Source organism: Protopterus annectens, chromosome 2.part1 (genome assembly GCF_019279795.1).
Source record: "Protopterus annectens isolate FY-2018-M chromosome 2.part1, PAN1.0, whole genome shotgun sequence".
Classification (NCBI taxonomy): Eukaryota; Metazoa; Chordata; order Ceratodontiformes; family Protopteridae; genus Protopterus; species Protopterus annectens.
This window is the reverse complement of record NC_056729.1, coordinates 944164549-944181870: the sequence shown is the minus strand read 5'-3', so window position 1 is coordinate 944181870 and position 17322 is coordinate 944164549. Positions and strand designations below refer to the sequence as shown.

Genomic DNA, 17322 nt, shown 5'->3' with positions numbered 1-17322 from the left:
TTAAGAATTATTAGTGATGACAAAATATTCTTTGAAGAATGTATTAATTTAAAACAATTGTTTTTAGAATGATATTATCCCGAAAGCCTAATAGATAAGTTCATGAATGCAATAATTTATTGTTAGGTATAAAAAATATTTTTCTATACTAAAATATGGTTTTGTAGTTAAAAGTTCTAACGAGCACGTTGATTTTACACACAGTTTCCCAACTAGTCATGATATATTTGCTATTCAAAATATTATAATTTAAAATTGGTGTATTATACAGGGAAATAAAGAACTATATAATGATTTGGGGACTAGTCCACATTTTTGTTTTAAAAAGACAAGGATGATTAAGTCTTTTTTTGAAAAAGGGAATCCAAAAGGGGTGCCTACATGTTCAAATGTAGAAAATGTAAAGCATGCAGTCATATTTATGTTTGTAATCCACACTTTATTGAACAATGTGGATTTTTAGTTAAAATGAATGGGCACGATTGTTCTTCCATAATGTTGTGTAATTTAGGGGAGTGTGTCTCTTGTTCCAGTTATTATATTGTGAAAACTACCCAGTGTTTAGTGGACAGAACATATTTTGGTATTGGACCAAATACCTAATTTTACAGGAAACGTTTTGGAGATAAAAGAACTACGATGGCAGCTGATGCTTAATTGTGACATATTTCAAAGACTAAATGATAACTTAAATATTAAATATGTCCTTAAATGGTTCAGGTAGGAAGCGACATCAGAGATGAAGTCTGAATTGATTGGTTGCCCTTTTATATACATTATTGTCTTTTATGGTCTGTTCTGTTCCTGATGAAGTTCTTTTAATAAATTGAGAATGAAAATGATCAACTACTGGTTTAGTTTGTTGCTACTCCTGGTGACCAAGAAGTTTATTGCTTGAATCCAGTTTTTTGCAGGTTATACTCATGACAGTTTGTTTTGTTAATATCTGTCCCAATTACCTCCAAGTGAGATGTAAAATGTCATAAGGCATGTGCCCAATCCTCAGTGTACTGGAGAGAAACCTGAAATCCATTCATGTTATCCTCATAGTCAGTACAGCAGAAAACAAAGCAATACAGAACAAAGGGCATATCTGCTTCACTCTACCAGAATCATTTGAGTCAGGTGAAGGAAGAGGAAACTGAATTTTGGACACCTTTTGTGTGAAGAATCATGCAAACACCTTCCACCACCAGGAGGAAAAAACCTGTGATAGCTCATACACACTGGACTTCACATTCTGCTGATCACCTGAAGAAATATGGCCAGATGTTTAGCTGCACCAGAAATGTCATTAGGCAAGAATACTGAGGCTATTAAATGATGTGCCACACAATGTGCATCCAGACTAATATTCCCCTTAGTTAAATCCAATCTTCCCAAGATATGCTCAAAACAATGTGTTCAAAAGTGAGACCTACCTTCTGCTTGTGAGTCATATTAAGGAACTGATGGGCATACAGGTAACAATCAGATGCAGTGACGTGGAGATTGGAGTATTATAAATAGCTATCAGATTTCCATGTCAGCCAACTGAAGCTGGTGCAGGATAGGGATGAGGTCACTACTTGTGATATTTCTTAATTCCATGTGATAAACATGCTCTATACCAAGTGACTTAACTGAAGGAAGTCCTAGTAAGTCTCAAACCAGTCTGTGCTCTGACCATGGCACTGATTCCATCACCAAGCCAAAAATAGACACATCAAATGAAAAGGCCAAGTCTAAGGCATGTCCTTGCATAAGAACAGCAAAGGAAACCTCATGAGCAAAGCCAGTTCATTTCATAACTTTGACAAGAACCACAGCAAGCCTGCAGAATTCATCACAAAACCATCCATAGGTGAGGTATATAGCTTTATAAATGAATGGGCTAATTAAAGGAAGATGCATACCATACACCATATGATGCACTTTCTTCTAGAGAGTTCAATCTGATTAAAGAACTCTAGAAGATTGCTCACCATCCACACTGTATCTATATTGTTTATTCATAATTTTAACAAATCAACAGGTATCACAGTGGAAAATTATACCTGCGGAAAAGAAGAAATACATTTGAGCTTATGTGTACAGAATTACTGTGAAAAAAAGTCCAGTCCATCAACCAGGAATTCCCTTACATCGATGAAATTTAACACAAAACTGGAAGCTTTAGACCCAAAAATTCAATTCATTCTTCACTAGCAGTGCATTATTGAGAAACCTGAACCATTTGGTGTGTTGTGTCCCTCTAACATGTCAACGAAGAGATCTTAAAGGTAACTACCTCTTCTATATGTGTTTGAAAAGGAGAAAGACAAAAGTAGCCATGAAAGAACAGTTCAAGAATACTGTATGCCCAGAAAAATCTTGCTATTTAAAAGGTCCTAGAATGGGTACAGATACTTATTTTATCAAGCTAAAACACAGAGCCAAAGACTATGAATCTGAAGAGTTGCATGATTCATCAATATGAAATAAAAAAGTTTATAGTATGCACAATTATGAAACAATCAACCGTTATAATCAGATTTATATTACCGAAAACTTTGGATGTGGACACAGCAAGTGAATATACAACTACGCAGTTGAAAGAACTAACCTGAGGTAGATAAGTGTAAAAGATAAATGCCAGTCAAATAAAATTCCAAACATGAGAAATAAAATATAGATATTTTGCAACAGTAATGGCTATGACAAACACTACCATGTGACAATGTGCAGACAAGAAAAAAGATAATCCATTTGAAATTCAAGCCAGTATAGAAATATCACTGTAAGCATCAACGCTGTCCTGCTTTTAAAAAAGCATGCAGAATCTGTGACTAAATGACATTTTCTAAGGTGTGTAAAATTAAGACATTTGTTCAAAGGATGTGCATATTGTTGAATAGAATCATCAAAAATGTTTGCTGATGCTTCTGAAGTGAAGAGTTGATAATACGCTAAATTCTGAAAATGAATCAGAAATATTAAGGTAAGACTTCAAGTCAGACAGCTGACAATGAATGATGATAGTTATACACAAAATGTTGAATTTAATGTAGAAACAAGGACTACAACACTGTGCTTCAAGATACTTTTAAAGTATATACCCCTCTTTATGAATTTAATGTTTAGAAGGGAAAAAGTAACTGTATGTAAAACAATTTCTGTTCTTATTAGTATTTGTATAAAGAATTTCAAGATCCACATGTTACATACAGTAAAGCAGTTAGTACTGTGTGTAGTCAGGAGTACCTTAAATGTTGGGGTGAGTCTTTTCAGTGACTGCTGCATGAATTAAACATGTTAAAGTAAACAACTGCTTGTTTAGTTGTAGGAAATATAAGGATTTACAGCTGGACAAAAGCAAGTTCCATGCTAATATGCTGTGATCTTGGGCTGCTGGAGTTGGGGTGGGTTATAAAAGTGCACTTATTTGTAGAATTAAGATATTTTCTCTCATTTTTACAAGGGAGAATATCTAATATCGATCCCCTTGGCTTGAGCTATAAGCAAGTGTTTTTGAAAGCAAGTAGGCTTGAATATGTGACAAAATGAAAGCCATGAAAGTTGCCAAGGTTCTTACATTTGAAACACATTAGGTTGTTTTGTTTTCCATAAGCAACTGTTTGGTGAGAGTCAAGAAGCCTGCAGCTGACAGCAGTTGTACATTTTGTTCTGAGTGAAATTTGCAAAGATTCACTGCAGATTACTTTTACATGAAGATGGGCTGCCTGCAGCTGCAAATAATCTAGAGAGTTTTCAGCATTCTTTGCTGAGGGAAATGCACAATTTAAAGGTAAAATGGCAAGCAGTTTATTAAAAATAAAAGTTTGAAATTATGGGGAGTGTATAAGAGACATCAGCCTTAATACTTTAATGCAATTTACTTTTATTTAAAGATGCCAGTTCACATTTGCTTAGGGCTAAAAGCTAATGTTTTCCAAAAGCATACAGACTGTTTTTCACATCTGGGAGTGGAACAGAGATAAGAAAAGAACAGAGGCAATCAGTGTAAGTGGAAACACAGACTACATCATGTGCTTTAGCATGGGTTACCTTAATTTTAAGGTAGGTAATATCTGTGTAAACAGATGTCGATTTGGAGTAGATGTGGTACCTCGCAATTTGACCACCTCACAACTCAACTATTTCGCAACTTGACTGTTCTTTCAGTCATCCAAGTATCCTGCAATTCGACTGCCATCTCGCAATTCAGCCTGGAAAGGAGGCTGAAAAGTTGTTCATTGTTTCCTGTTGTTGTGTTGTTTATGTAGTGCAGTTGCTTCTTTTAAGTGTTGTAAACAAGTGAAGAAATGGGGCCAAAGAAGAGTGATTTGGCAGGAAAAATAAGTGGCTGACCATTGAAAAGAAGAAATAAATCATAGACAAAATTGAGACAGGAGGTAAAACAGGATGAATAGCAGAATAGTATGGTATGCCTAGGTCTACCATCCCAACATTTTGGAAAAATAGAGACAGCATCATGGGTGCTAAGGTGTCAAAAGAAGCAACAAAAGTTTTGGACAAACACAGAAAAACAATTCATGAAGATATGTAGAAGATGCTTCTTGTTTGGATCCAGGAGAGGCAGATGAAAGGAGATCAAATAACTCAGGCCATGACCTGTGAGAAAGCTAAGGTCATTTTTGAAGACCTACAAAAAACTCCAGGAAGTAGCTCATAAACAGAGGAATTTAAAGCAAGTAGGGGATGGTTCCACAGATTTAAAAAAAGAAATGCCATCCACAGTGTTCTGAGACAAGGACAGGCACTAATGCTGACAAAGAAGGTGCACAGAAATTTGTCAAGGAATCTAAAGAATGGATAGTGAGAGAAGGCCATTTGCCAGAACAGATTTTTAACTGCAATGAAATGGGGCTTTTCTGGAAAAGATTACCAAGTAGGACTTACACAACCCAAAAAGAAGCTAGGATTCCAGGTCACAAGACCATGGAAGATGGGCTCACACTCCTTCTGGCAGCAAACGCCAGTGGAGACTTCAAGCTGAAGCCTCTGCTAGTGTATCACTCAGAAAACCCAAGATGCTTCGGAAAAAAAATGATAAAATCAAAACTACCTGTAATGTGGAAATCAAACACCAAAGCTTGCGTAGGCCAGTCAGTTTTCAAACATTGGATTTTACAGGAGATTGCTCCAAGAGTCAAGAAGTACCTAACTGAGAACAATTTGCCAATGAACGTTTCCCTGAGTCTGGACAATGCCTCTGCCCACCCACAAGGGTTAGAGGAAATTCTTCAGATAGACTATGATTTCCTCAATGTTCAGTTCCTGCCTCCCAACACAGCTTCTTTCATTCAATCTATGGATCAACAATTCAGGAAGCTCTTAGGTTCATAGGTTCATAGGTAGGTACTAGGCTATTGGCCCTAGGGCCTATATAAGCCCAGCCAAAGGTACCCTGGCTTTCGCCACCCAAGAAAATTATTTTCCTGTGCCACTGTCGAGCAGAGCCACAGAAGTGATCCCTGGGGTGAATTTCCTATCTCCCATCCAATCATCAAGATTTTTCTTGAACAGTGCTAATGAGGAGCTTTGTTTGATATAGCTAGGTAGTTTGTTCCAGAGTATGGGAAGTCTCTGGGACAGGAATCTATCCCTCCAGCATGTTCTGTTTATTGTGGTGACGAGGTTTAGGTCCCTAGATAGTGTAGCTCATAGGGATTGGGATTTCTTTAAGTGGAGCATGTCTAAAAGCTCTGAGTTTGACATAGCTTTGTGTGTTAAGCAGAGATCGCCTCTGAGTAGGCGATATGTGACGGAGTAAAGCTGCAGTTTTTTGAGGCAGTCTGCATAGGGCATCTCTTTCACAAACACACTCTTCTCAAGGCTCTTTGCCATGAACCATTCTTCAGATAAAACTCTGAAGGAATTTTGGAAGACCAAGTTCAACATTCTTCATGCAATATCATTCGTTAAAAGTGCCTGGGATGACATGTTGGAGAAAGCCCTTTATGCAGCCTGGAGGAAACTGGTTCCTTCTTTTTCTCAGGGTGAAACTGTAGATGAAGCAGCTGAAGATGCTGAAGCAGCTAAAGTGATGCAAGACATTGTTTCCACAGCAGAGCACCTGGACATAGGGGAGGTGGATGAGTTGGATGTGGATGAACTGCTACAAGACCATGACAATGAACTCACAATGGAGGAACTAACAGCACTCTGCAATGCGCAGTTCAAAGAAAAAGAAAGAGAAATTTCTTCTGAAGATGAAGATGACAGGAAAAAAGGACCTATTTCAACAGCTTGTATTACAGAACTTTTATCCAACTCGGAGAATGTGCAGGCTACAGTCTTGAAGTAGTACCCCAACACACGTCAACAGGATGACAGACTTGTTTAACAACACAATCATGCACTACTTCAAGACCATCCTGAAAAAGAGGAAGAGACAAGTCACCCTGGACAATTTGTTTTTCACCTACAACTGCCAAAAAACAGAGGGAACAGCCAGGGCAGTGTGAAGAAGACTCCCATTCCAAAACCAAAGACTAAGTGGACTCTGTAAGTAGTGTAAATAAGGTGACTCATGTTTAGTTTTTGGCATGGACACTGGCATGGCTGGGCAGAGAGAATGGGCAAAAGGGTATGATGCCGACTCACCTGTTCTGGAGGTGAGGGAGGTGACATGGCAAAACTTATTATTGATACCTGCTGGAAAGCAAAAGATCACCTGTGGAATAGGCCACATCAAGCTTATGCTGTTAATTAACACATGCCTCACTGAATTAGTGATGATATAAGTGTCAGCATCCACATCATTCCCTGTCAGACAATTATTGCATATCAACTGGTTTTCTGTGGCAGGGACCTTTCTGGGATTAGTACACTGTCCTGCTCTCAAATTCCCGACACTCACCTCCAGCTGAATGAATGAGCAGATCAGGTCTCTGAACAGGAATGAGTGAGGCACATGGCTCTTGTCCATTTCAGGATATGTGTCTCTAGCCCACTGGGAGAATGAATGAGCCAAGTAGGGGAGCCACTGAGCAAAGTCCTGGAGAAGGATTAAAAAATCAGACACAACAGTATATACTGTATTGTGTGTTACTATTTCTTTGGGGGGTGTGGGTAGGAAACTGTTGTAAGATGTTTTAAGTTATAATTTACATCAGATTTAAGTGAACTAAATGAAACATTGTTCATAATCGGAGACAGCACATATTCATTTCATAGCTGCTATTGTAAAATGATGTAATGAGCATGCATTTTAGCTGGACAGGAAACATGTTATCCTGCATTCCTAGATGGATTTAACATCAAATAAATTGTAAGTGACATGTCAGCCATAGTTTTAGGAATACAGTAGTCCTCCATTTCTCCTCCATCCCTTCTCCAAATCCTCTCCTCCCCTTTAAGAGATGTTCTACACTTCAAATCATGGTGAGCTACACTGTTAAAATTTTTTTAGTGTATTTTTTTAATCTTGTTTGTGTCAGGAATGAATGAAATAATTTTCCATACATTTGTATGGGAAATGGCGTCTCGCAATACAACCATCATTCTGGAATGGATTACAGTTGAATTGTGAGGTACCACCTGCAAATGTTCATGACTGGAGGGTTATCTACATTTTTTGAAGATGTACATAGCAATGCATGCTTGTTGTAAATTAATAGGGGATGGGGCATTCTGTAAATGTATTTAGCTTTTTGTTTGGGGGTTTTCATTAAAACAAGAAGTCTTTGAAAAAATGAGGCATAGGTTCAAATGGAAACGTGAGGAAACAACTGCATAAAAGATCAGCCTGACAAACACTGGTGTGTACATGTAACACAAATGCTGGAAATACGTTTTCAAACAACTGTCATGTAAAATAGGTGGGAACAATAGCTTTTTATCATAATGGCTACTCTTTCCATATTACCTTGTAATGTAAATAGCCTAACAGGTGGAGACAGTAAGGAGAGAGAGCACTGAATTATATTAAGAAATTCAGAGCACAAATAGCAGTTGTGCAGAAGGTACATTTAGAAAGAAATAAGTATGTGAATATGACAAAGAAAGGATTTCAGGATGGATATTCAGCAGAATATCAGGGACAAAGAAAAAGGGGGTTATTATACAAATTGCTAGAGGATCTCCTATAGTGATAGAAGAGGAAAAAGACAACAATGGTAAATTTCTGGTAGTAAGGGGCTATTAGTAAGGGAGAAGGATTACATATATATATATATATATTTGTATTCCACCAAAAACTACTTTTATGGAACTTAAAACTTGGGGAGAAATAATCAGCTTTTTCAGCAGGGAATATTACTTATAGGTGAGGACTACAACTTGATTTGCAATAGTGACAATGTGTAAGGGAGCTCAAGAAGGGAAAACATAACAAAAGAAGGTAAATTTCTTAATTAAATTATGAAATTACTTAACATGGATGATGTGAATTTACTAGCAGGAACTCAGACAGAATTTACATATTATTTCCAGAGGTACAATAAATGGCTAGACTAGATAAAAGTTATATTTCACAGGACATGTGCATTTAATTGAAAGCTTCGACACACATCCAGTAATTATTTCAGATCATCCACCAATAAAAAGTGGGATAAAAATGCAGGGTAATGAATTAAAAATGAGGCAGTGGCACTTTCTCACATACCTGTTATAGAGACATAACTGTAAGGAATGGGTAGTGGAAATTATTTGTGAGTTATTAGGGAAGACAGAAATATGTGTGTATGTATGTACATATATATGTATATATATGTGTATATATACATATATATATATATATATATATATATATATATATATATATGTATATGTATTAATTTATTTATTTATCTTTGTTTACCATGAAAATCTCAAACGGATAAAACCCTTTTAAAGTGGAGACTCAGGGCGAAAAGCTCCACATTTAACACTAGTTTTGACATATGCATAAAATACACTTACATGCTATCAAAACGAATACAAAATATAGACAGGTGTACATACGTGAGAGAAAAAATGTTAATACCTCACATAAATATAATTTAGAAACAGAGTATGTACGTAGCTTGCATTAAGCATACACAATGTTGAACATTCATTAGAATACACAGCAAACAGAGATATAACATTGCAGAGGATACTGTAATATAAATATCTTCAGAAGTTAAAGTTAGTGAGTGGAATTAAATGAAAATGGAATTTAAAAACAGCTTAAAACTAAAGGAGAAAGAATTGTGGTTAAGAAGTAATAGGAATTACTTAGAGAGGCTGACAGAAGAGAATCTCACAGAACAGGAAGAGTTGCAAATGTAGAGTGCTAAAGAGAAAATAAGTGTGAATCTGTATAACATACATGAGGTTAAAAAGACTGCTAAGTAACTATTTATTGACAATAACATCAAAGCTTTTAGCTCAGTGACTTAGGCAACATAAAGTAGAAAGCTGTGTCACCAAATTTAGGGAGCCTATAACAAGAAAAATAACCAGAGAGTCTATGCAGGTATTAAGAGATATTCCAAAAAAGTTATGAAAGTTTGTATAAAGCAGAGACATGGAAATCAAGAAAGAGCGCAAGTGGAAATATTTATGGAAGACTTAATTATGCCTAAATTAGAGGTAGAAGAGGCTCAACATCTAACAGTTAAAATAGGAGATGATATAAAATGGTGATGTATAATCAATCTTCAAGAAAGTATCCAGGAACGAATGGCATGCTGTCAAAGTTTGGAAGCTAGGAGGGAAGAAAGTAGTAAAGATCTGGAAGATTTTGTTTAACAGTGTTTTAAAAGTAGAGGAAGCACCAACATCTTAGAAGAAAGCTGTGGCGTTTGTATTACCTAAGGAAGGTGAAGACCCATCAGATACAAATTCATATAGCTCAATTTCAATTTCAAACCATGACTATAAAGTGGTTATGTCTATGCTGGTTAAAAGAATGGCAAACATGTTGCCAAAAGTGATATATATGGAACAGTGTGGTTTTGTGGAGGAGTGGCAAACATTTGGCAACATTAGTAGAATAACAGTAATCCAGAGGGAAGCAGAATGCAAGAAAATATCACTACTGCTGACAGGACCTGATACAGAAAAAGCATTTTACAGAGTAAGTTGTAATTTTATAAGTAGGGCGATGGAAACATTAGCATTCCCTGATACAATAATAAGTTTGATTAGGAGGATATATGAAGGATCAGAAGCAAGAATTAAAGTGGGAGGGTTCCTCTCTGATAAGTTGTGCTTCAGCAAAGGAACCAGAAAAAGGTGTCCACTTTCTTCTTTATTATTTGCTTTACATTAAAACCCATTGGCAATAAAATAAGGGACTCAGAAAAGCAAGGGTATATAATTGATATGGTAATCAAGAAAAGCTGGCTTTACTTTCAGATGATTATATTTTTCTACCTGATAAACCCAGAAAAGGACATCTGTTGTGGAATACTTTGAGACAGTTTCAAGTCTTTTCTGCATATATAATTAATGAAGATAAAACAAAGGCCATAGCCATAAATTACCAACCCACAAACAAATTTGTTCAGAAATATCCATATTTATAAGGACATGATAAGATGAAGTATTTAAAAGCATGGATTAAAAAAGGCTTCTTTGGGACATTCACCAAGGCCCTCAACAAAAGTAAATCTGTGCATACAGCCTACCTAGACATAGCCAGGGCTATTAACACTATTCCCTACTCAGGCATTATTAACAAACTCACCCAGCTAGGTATCAACACTTATATCATTAGATGGGTCCCTAACTGGCTCACTGACAGAACTCATATAGTCAAAATAGGAGAATCCATCTCCAACATCAGACCTGTAACCAGTGGTGTTCCACTGGGATCAGTCCTGGGACTTCTACTGTTTGGAATCTATTTCTCTGAAGTATAAGCAAAAACTAAAGGTCTGTGGTTGGCTGACAAAGTTTGCTGATGAGTGCAAACTGGGAGCGGTCATAGAATTTCCAAATAATATAAACAAATGATTGGAGCCAAAGTCATGGCTTTAAACTCACTGGTAAAAATTTGCTATCATCCCTTTCAGTAACAGCGATGTTCCTGCTAACTACCACATCAACAGCAACACCTAAGTCCATACTCTGTGGTGACAGAACTGGGCACACAGGTTGCCAGCAACATTACCTTTTATCACCATGTCTCCACAGTGGTAAGAAGGGCATTCTACATTACTCATCTCATAAGTTGCATCCATAAAAAAAAGTTCTAACCTTCCTGTACTCTTCCCTAATCAGGTCAATACAATGCTCCTTTTGGTAAGTACCTTTCCAAGCACCTGTAGCAATTGGAAAGACCACGAAGGCTCATCACAAAGAAAATTCAAGGTCTTCAGCATCTGTCTTATGTGGATCTCTGAAATCACTGTCACTTAATTCTGTTTCATATAGTCTACTCACAGGTGATCTCTGCCTTGCATACAAGACTATCTCTGACCCTGCTTTACTGGAAATGCTGCATATTCCTAAGTCAAATGGTACATGGGTTACTCCCTCTGAAGACCTTAACCTGGTATGTGACATTACTAGAACCTGATGGAGGGAAAATGTTGTCTTTCAGAGGTTACCACACCTTTGGAATAAACTTCCACTTCATGTCAAACAAATCACCTCATTGGCCTTCTTCAAACGCAATCTGGATGATTGGATGGGTAACTGTAAATTCACCCCGGGGGTTCCACCTGTGTCCCTTTTGGACAGGGGCAATAGGTGATAATCGTGGAAATAAGGGTAGAACTTGGGTAGACATGTAAGGGCCCTAGGACCATTAACGTAGTAACTTTCTATGATCCTGTATGGAAGAGATTAAACAATAGATAATATAAAAATCAGAAGCGCTTGTTTATGGATCTATATATATATATATATATATATATATATATATATATATATATATATAGCAAAATACAAGCACTGAAAATGTGTTTAGTCCCTTTAATTTTAAATAAGGGTCAGCCATATTTTTATCAGCCAGAAGAGAAGTTGTGAACAATAATTAATAAAGATTTGAAGAAATTTATCCAGGAAATGAAGAGGGGCAGAGTTAAGTGAGAAAAGTTGATCCTTCAAATATAACAATTTGGTTTATGATTACCTGATTTCAAGGGCTATTTTAGAGCTGCACATTAAGGTTCCTATACATAGTACAAGCAGAAATCTATAATTCAAAGTGGAAAGGAATGATGATGAAATGGAGGGAAGCTCAAGAAACAGTGAGAGACTGGAATTTTGGATGCATATTCTTAAGGAGAAAACAATAACCATATAGAATATTATATTCATAAAGTAGCAGAAAGTATTCTAGAAACTAAGCCAGCAAAATTGAAAGAAAAAAATGTCTGTAGGGATAATTCCATGCAGTGGTACAGAAAATAGGCAAGAGGGGGGTGAAATCTACTTGAGAAAACTGAGAGGAGCCAAGGTATTGGGAGAAAATAACTAGACAGGGAAAGTGGAATGAAGCAAAAAAGATATTTAGACTACAGTTTACAGACTGCCTTCCCTACCAAAGACTGATATCAGAGTACAGGCAAAGAGAAAGGGATGAGGGAATTTTAAGAGAAATACTTGCTTTGGGAGAGTTTTTAGTTGAATCTAAAACAAAAGCTGTTTTAAAAAAATGGATAATTAGTAGGGCATATAAAATATTGCACGATAACTATAAGAAGCAATCAGAGGAAGTTAGAAAAGTTTGTGAAGAGACTGGAAAAGCAATTTACATGAGAACAATGGGAGGACATATGTATGGCTCCCAAGTATGCAGCAAAGTCCAAAAGATTTGGGATATTTGCTTTAAAGTGTCTGTAAAGGTATTTTTAGATGTCAAGCAGACTTCAAAACAATTTTCATCATTTGGACAGCAAATGTTGGAGGTGTGATAGGGAAAAAGAGGTAACTAGGACCATATACTTTTGGACTGTAATGAGTTGGCAGATTTTATAAAATCTCTGCAGAGTACCCTATTAGAAATATTGGGTGAGCAAATTGCAGTAAATAATGAAATGATTCTCTTAAGCTGTGACACATGATCTGAATTGTCTGGATTTAGTAAGACCTTATTAAGTTTAATTCTGTTGGTTGCCAAAAAAAAGCAATTCCTAGAAAATGGAAATCAATGTATAAACCAATTGTATTTGAAGTATTAAATATTAAAAAAAGAGATAAAAGAACTGGAAGATAGATCTTTAGAAAAGAGAATGGAGCAAATTACATAGAAATAAAGGAAGCTGTGGGAACAATGCATGCCAAATAATGTTCATGGGAAGTGAGTGAGATTTAAGGGAATGTGGGAATTTAGCAATTTATGTAATGTTGGTCTGAAGATAATTACAAAGAAAGAAAATATATGGGATGTATCATGTATGTGAATAGAAAAATGTTAATATGGTTTGTTTTCTGTTAATGTTATGTTTGACAGTGTTTTAAATAATAATCTAATAAAGTTGTTACAAAAGACACTTTTACAGCACTAGGGTTAGATGGAAATGAAAACAGAGCTGTGTACACACTATGACCATATTGTCTTTTCCAAAATGTTTTTATTCATTTTATAACACAATGGGGGTAATTCTATATAGCTTATACAGAGCTAATCTCCGTGTAAGCAGAGTGCCGTGGCCCGAACACAGAGTTCGAGGCTGTGCGATCCAGGAAACAGTGCTGAGAGAGTGCATGAGCCTCCCAGCACTGTTCAACCATGGAGATGATTGTGGAATGTAAATCACCTCATTTGCTGGTAAAAAACATGCAAATGAGGTGATTTACCGATCCAGGAAGCAGACAGGCATCAGTGTAGGAGCCATGTCTGCATTACAAATGTATGCAGGAATTGTCTATGTACAAGACTGCAACATAAAAAACGGCTAAGACAACCCAAAATAAAGCATGTATTAGTTGCATCAGGCATGCCAATGGCAAAACTATGGCCATTGGCATGTAAAGCTGATGCAAAACATGAAAAATCAAAAGTTACTTTTACGAGCACATATGCTATGTGCAAGAGGAGCGGAGCGGCGCCCAAACATGGGATCTGACAGAATATAAAATTAAAATATTAAAAGGGGATTATTTAAGCTAAAAGAAAATTCCACATTATACTGGCCAGTATGCAGACTCATACAATGGCAGGTAACAGTGGTTGCTAAGGACACAGGCTGTCGTGTAGTGCTGTAACTAGGGTATAGATAATTAGGTGTATGCAAATTAGCTAAGTTTACTGAATAGCAAAATGGGCCACCATGTCTGCAGGTACCTAACTGTGTAGGGGCTACAATGTGGTGGTGTAGGCAAAAGAGGCAGCTGATATGAAAAGGGGGGTGTCATGCTTGGTATAAACTCACTGGAGCTTACAAACCCTTCAGTGTCCGTGGACACTGAAAAGAGGATCTGTGAATGGAATGGAATGTAGGCTGTGTGTGACAGGAACTGTAACACACCCCCTGCATTGTGAAAGTGCTGCACAGCTCTTTACATTAAAATAGTGTCCTCAGACACACACCTTTGAACCTCTTACAGCAAGATGTATGGACTAACGCAGTACTAAAAGTGGGGCAAAAGGCCAGAAATACAGCTAGTTTTTAAATATTGCTCTTACAAACTTAGAAAGTTGATAGAATGACAAGTTTTGATATATATATTTAAAATGGTTGCATTTTTTTACACTGCATTTGCATTTGAAAGAGCTATATAGAAATGTATAGCTGAAATCTTCACTGGTGACTTAGCTTAGCAGTTAGAGTGCCGGCATTTACATGCAGTAGTTCATGGTTTGAATACCAAGACAAGTCATTCCGTTTGTACATGGGAAAGCATTGTTAAATATTTTTTTTAATTTAATAATGTAGTAATTGATATTTGTTAACCAGGTTAGAGTAGCTGGTCCACATTTCCAGTGTCAGTGGATATCTGATGTGAACTCACCCATGTAAACACAAGTGTCCCATACAGTACAGTCACACCCTAAGCTAATGCAATCAAAGCATATAACAGAACATCATGTAATGTAAAACATATACACTTAATAATATCTCAGTAATGAGTAATTAATGTCCAATTCTTACATTTATTTAAATGAAAACTGAGCATGCATACATGCAGCAATACCATACATATGCTACCACAGTGTACTACACCATTCATTTATTGTTAAGAAGGGTGATTTACCTTGTGGCAGTAGCCTCAAACACACCCCCTTGTTTAGCTGTGCTTAGCTGGTTTCAGAAATGCTGAGCAGTGCTTAGTGGTGCACAAATCCACTTAGCTGGGCTGAATGCTGCTTAGAATTAAACTTCTAGCAATGCTGAAACCGGCTAAGCATACCATGTATAGGCTGTGTACTGTGTGCATCTGAGAGAGTCAGCCCTGAAGCACTGTCCTCGCAACTGCTGCTGCCATAAGGTAAATCACCCTTCTTAACAATAAATGAATGGCGTAGTACACTGTGGTTGCATATGTTTGGTATTGCTGCATGTATGCAAGGGAATGCAGTGGGTTACTGGGATAGCAGCAGACAATGGACAGCTATGTGGAGCAACAGGCACACACTGCCAGGTTCTGCCCACCACACAATATGCAGTAGGCCGTGTGCCAGCAAACTTCTCTGCAATATGTGAGGAACTTACAAACAGTGGGATGATGGGACAAATGCATGGATGTCAATGTTGGAGTCCCATATATAGGTCTACAGCTCCAACAGCAGGAAAGCTGTACAAAGTCATTAGGAAATGTGTGGCAAAGGCTCAAAAACAGGCACATGCCATAAAGTTTGCTCTTACAAGCATTGAAAGTTGATGCAATAACAGCACTTGCAGTAGCATGACTACTCTGTAGTGCAGGCAAGAAGTCTGAAACTCAAATGTCTGTCATAACTTTCTAACTTCAGTCTTAAATGATTTCACTAATATTTGCCACACAACCACATATTTAATGAAAAATGGAACCAAAATATGAGCCAAACATCTGGACAGTCAGTGAAGATGTGCACAGTTGAGCAGTATGACCCCCCCCAACACACCCGTGTTCATACAGAACTGTAGTAACATGTATGTTTGTAAGTTAATAGCAGCATACCACATATTCCCAGGGCTGTCACAATCAACTTGATACCTTGTTCCAGTTCTACAATATTTAGGGGTCAATGTGCTTGTATGTTTGTGGTTAATAGTGTCAGGAAGTATACAGCACTTACTGGTGGCTGTTCTGACCTACTGATCAAACTATAAGACTGCGGTTGTCGGGGTCCATGGTTCCAGACTGCCCGTGGCAACAATTCTGCATGTAAGCTACACCTACAGTAGGAGTTATACAGACTGTCCAGAAGAAATATATGTTACTGCATGAAAGTTGGATGGTAGAGGGACAGGGGGGAACACATATAGATAGTACACAGCTCTGAGTAACGTACATGGTGACTAGTCCAACAGCAGGGTGGGACAGGTCAGTGTACTGCCAGGATACAAAGGCTACCACGTTACTGTGTCAGTACTGACAACAAGTCAGTGGTCACCATCCATACAAACTTTGTTAAAAACAACAACAAGGCACAAAAAAATGGTAATAACAAGAAGACAAGTCCCAAACACAGTAGAGTCCACTCACTACTTTTAATAAAATCCATTACAATCTCTCTTTTCAGGCTGTTTGAATTTGGCACATTTGCAGCAACCTGTTTCCTTTAACCATGAGGAGGTCAATGGCCAAGAAGGTGAACATCGTCCTTTGGCTTCAGTTCTTGAGAGCACTGGGCAAACTATTCTACAGACAGCACCTTTGGCATTTCCGAACGTTCGGAAAACCACGAACATTGGGCAATCGATACAGCAGGCAGCTGTTAACGACTGCTATCAGTTGGATGGAACTTTACTGACTCCAGCACAGAGGGTTATCGAGGAAACTGTTGGTCAGTTAGGGCTACCAATGGTTTGACCGTCTAATCAGCTACTGCAAGAACCATCTCAGCAGAGTACCGACTTAGGTAATTGTCAACTAGCTCCACCGAATGATCGGCAGGAAGACGTTTCTTGTGTTAATAATTGTTCTAGTGACATTCCGGTGCTGACAACTTGGATTTCAGATAATTTTTCTTTTGCTAAACCGAACCAACGACTCACTGATGGGATTCAAACAATGAGAGGTAACCATGATTTTACTTCTTCTAACATTGTTAATAACATGAAACTTTTAGATGTCCACTTGTTGAAACTAAAGAAAACACAATTGGAAATTGCGTATTCTAAGGAATGCTTAACTCGGAAGGTGATTCCTAAGGGCCTGCGTAGAGGCCTGGTGAAAGATTCTTGTTTTCATGTTGAACTTATACAAATGTTTGACAGACAAGGGTTTGAACTCTTGGAATTAATGATTAAACACTATTCTTTGTTGGTTAAA

At 37.4% G+C, this 17322-nt stretch overlaps 1 protein-coding gene across 1 annotated transcript in view; it reads right to left on the bottom strand.

The window, feature by feature from the left end:
* Window positions 1–17322, bottom strand: part of LOC122794923 (probable ATP-dependent RNA helicase DDX60) — a 2818219-nt gene that overhangs the window by 2738357 nt on the left and 62540 nt on the right. The window lies entirely within an intron of this gene.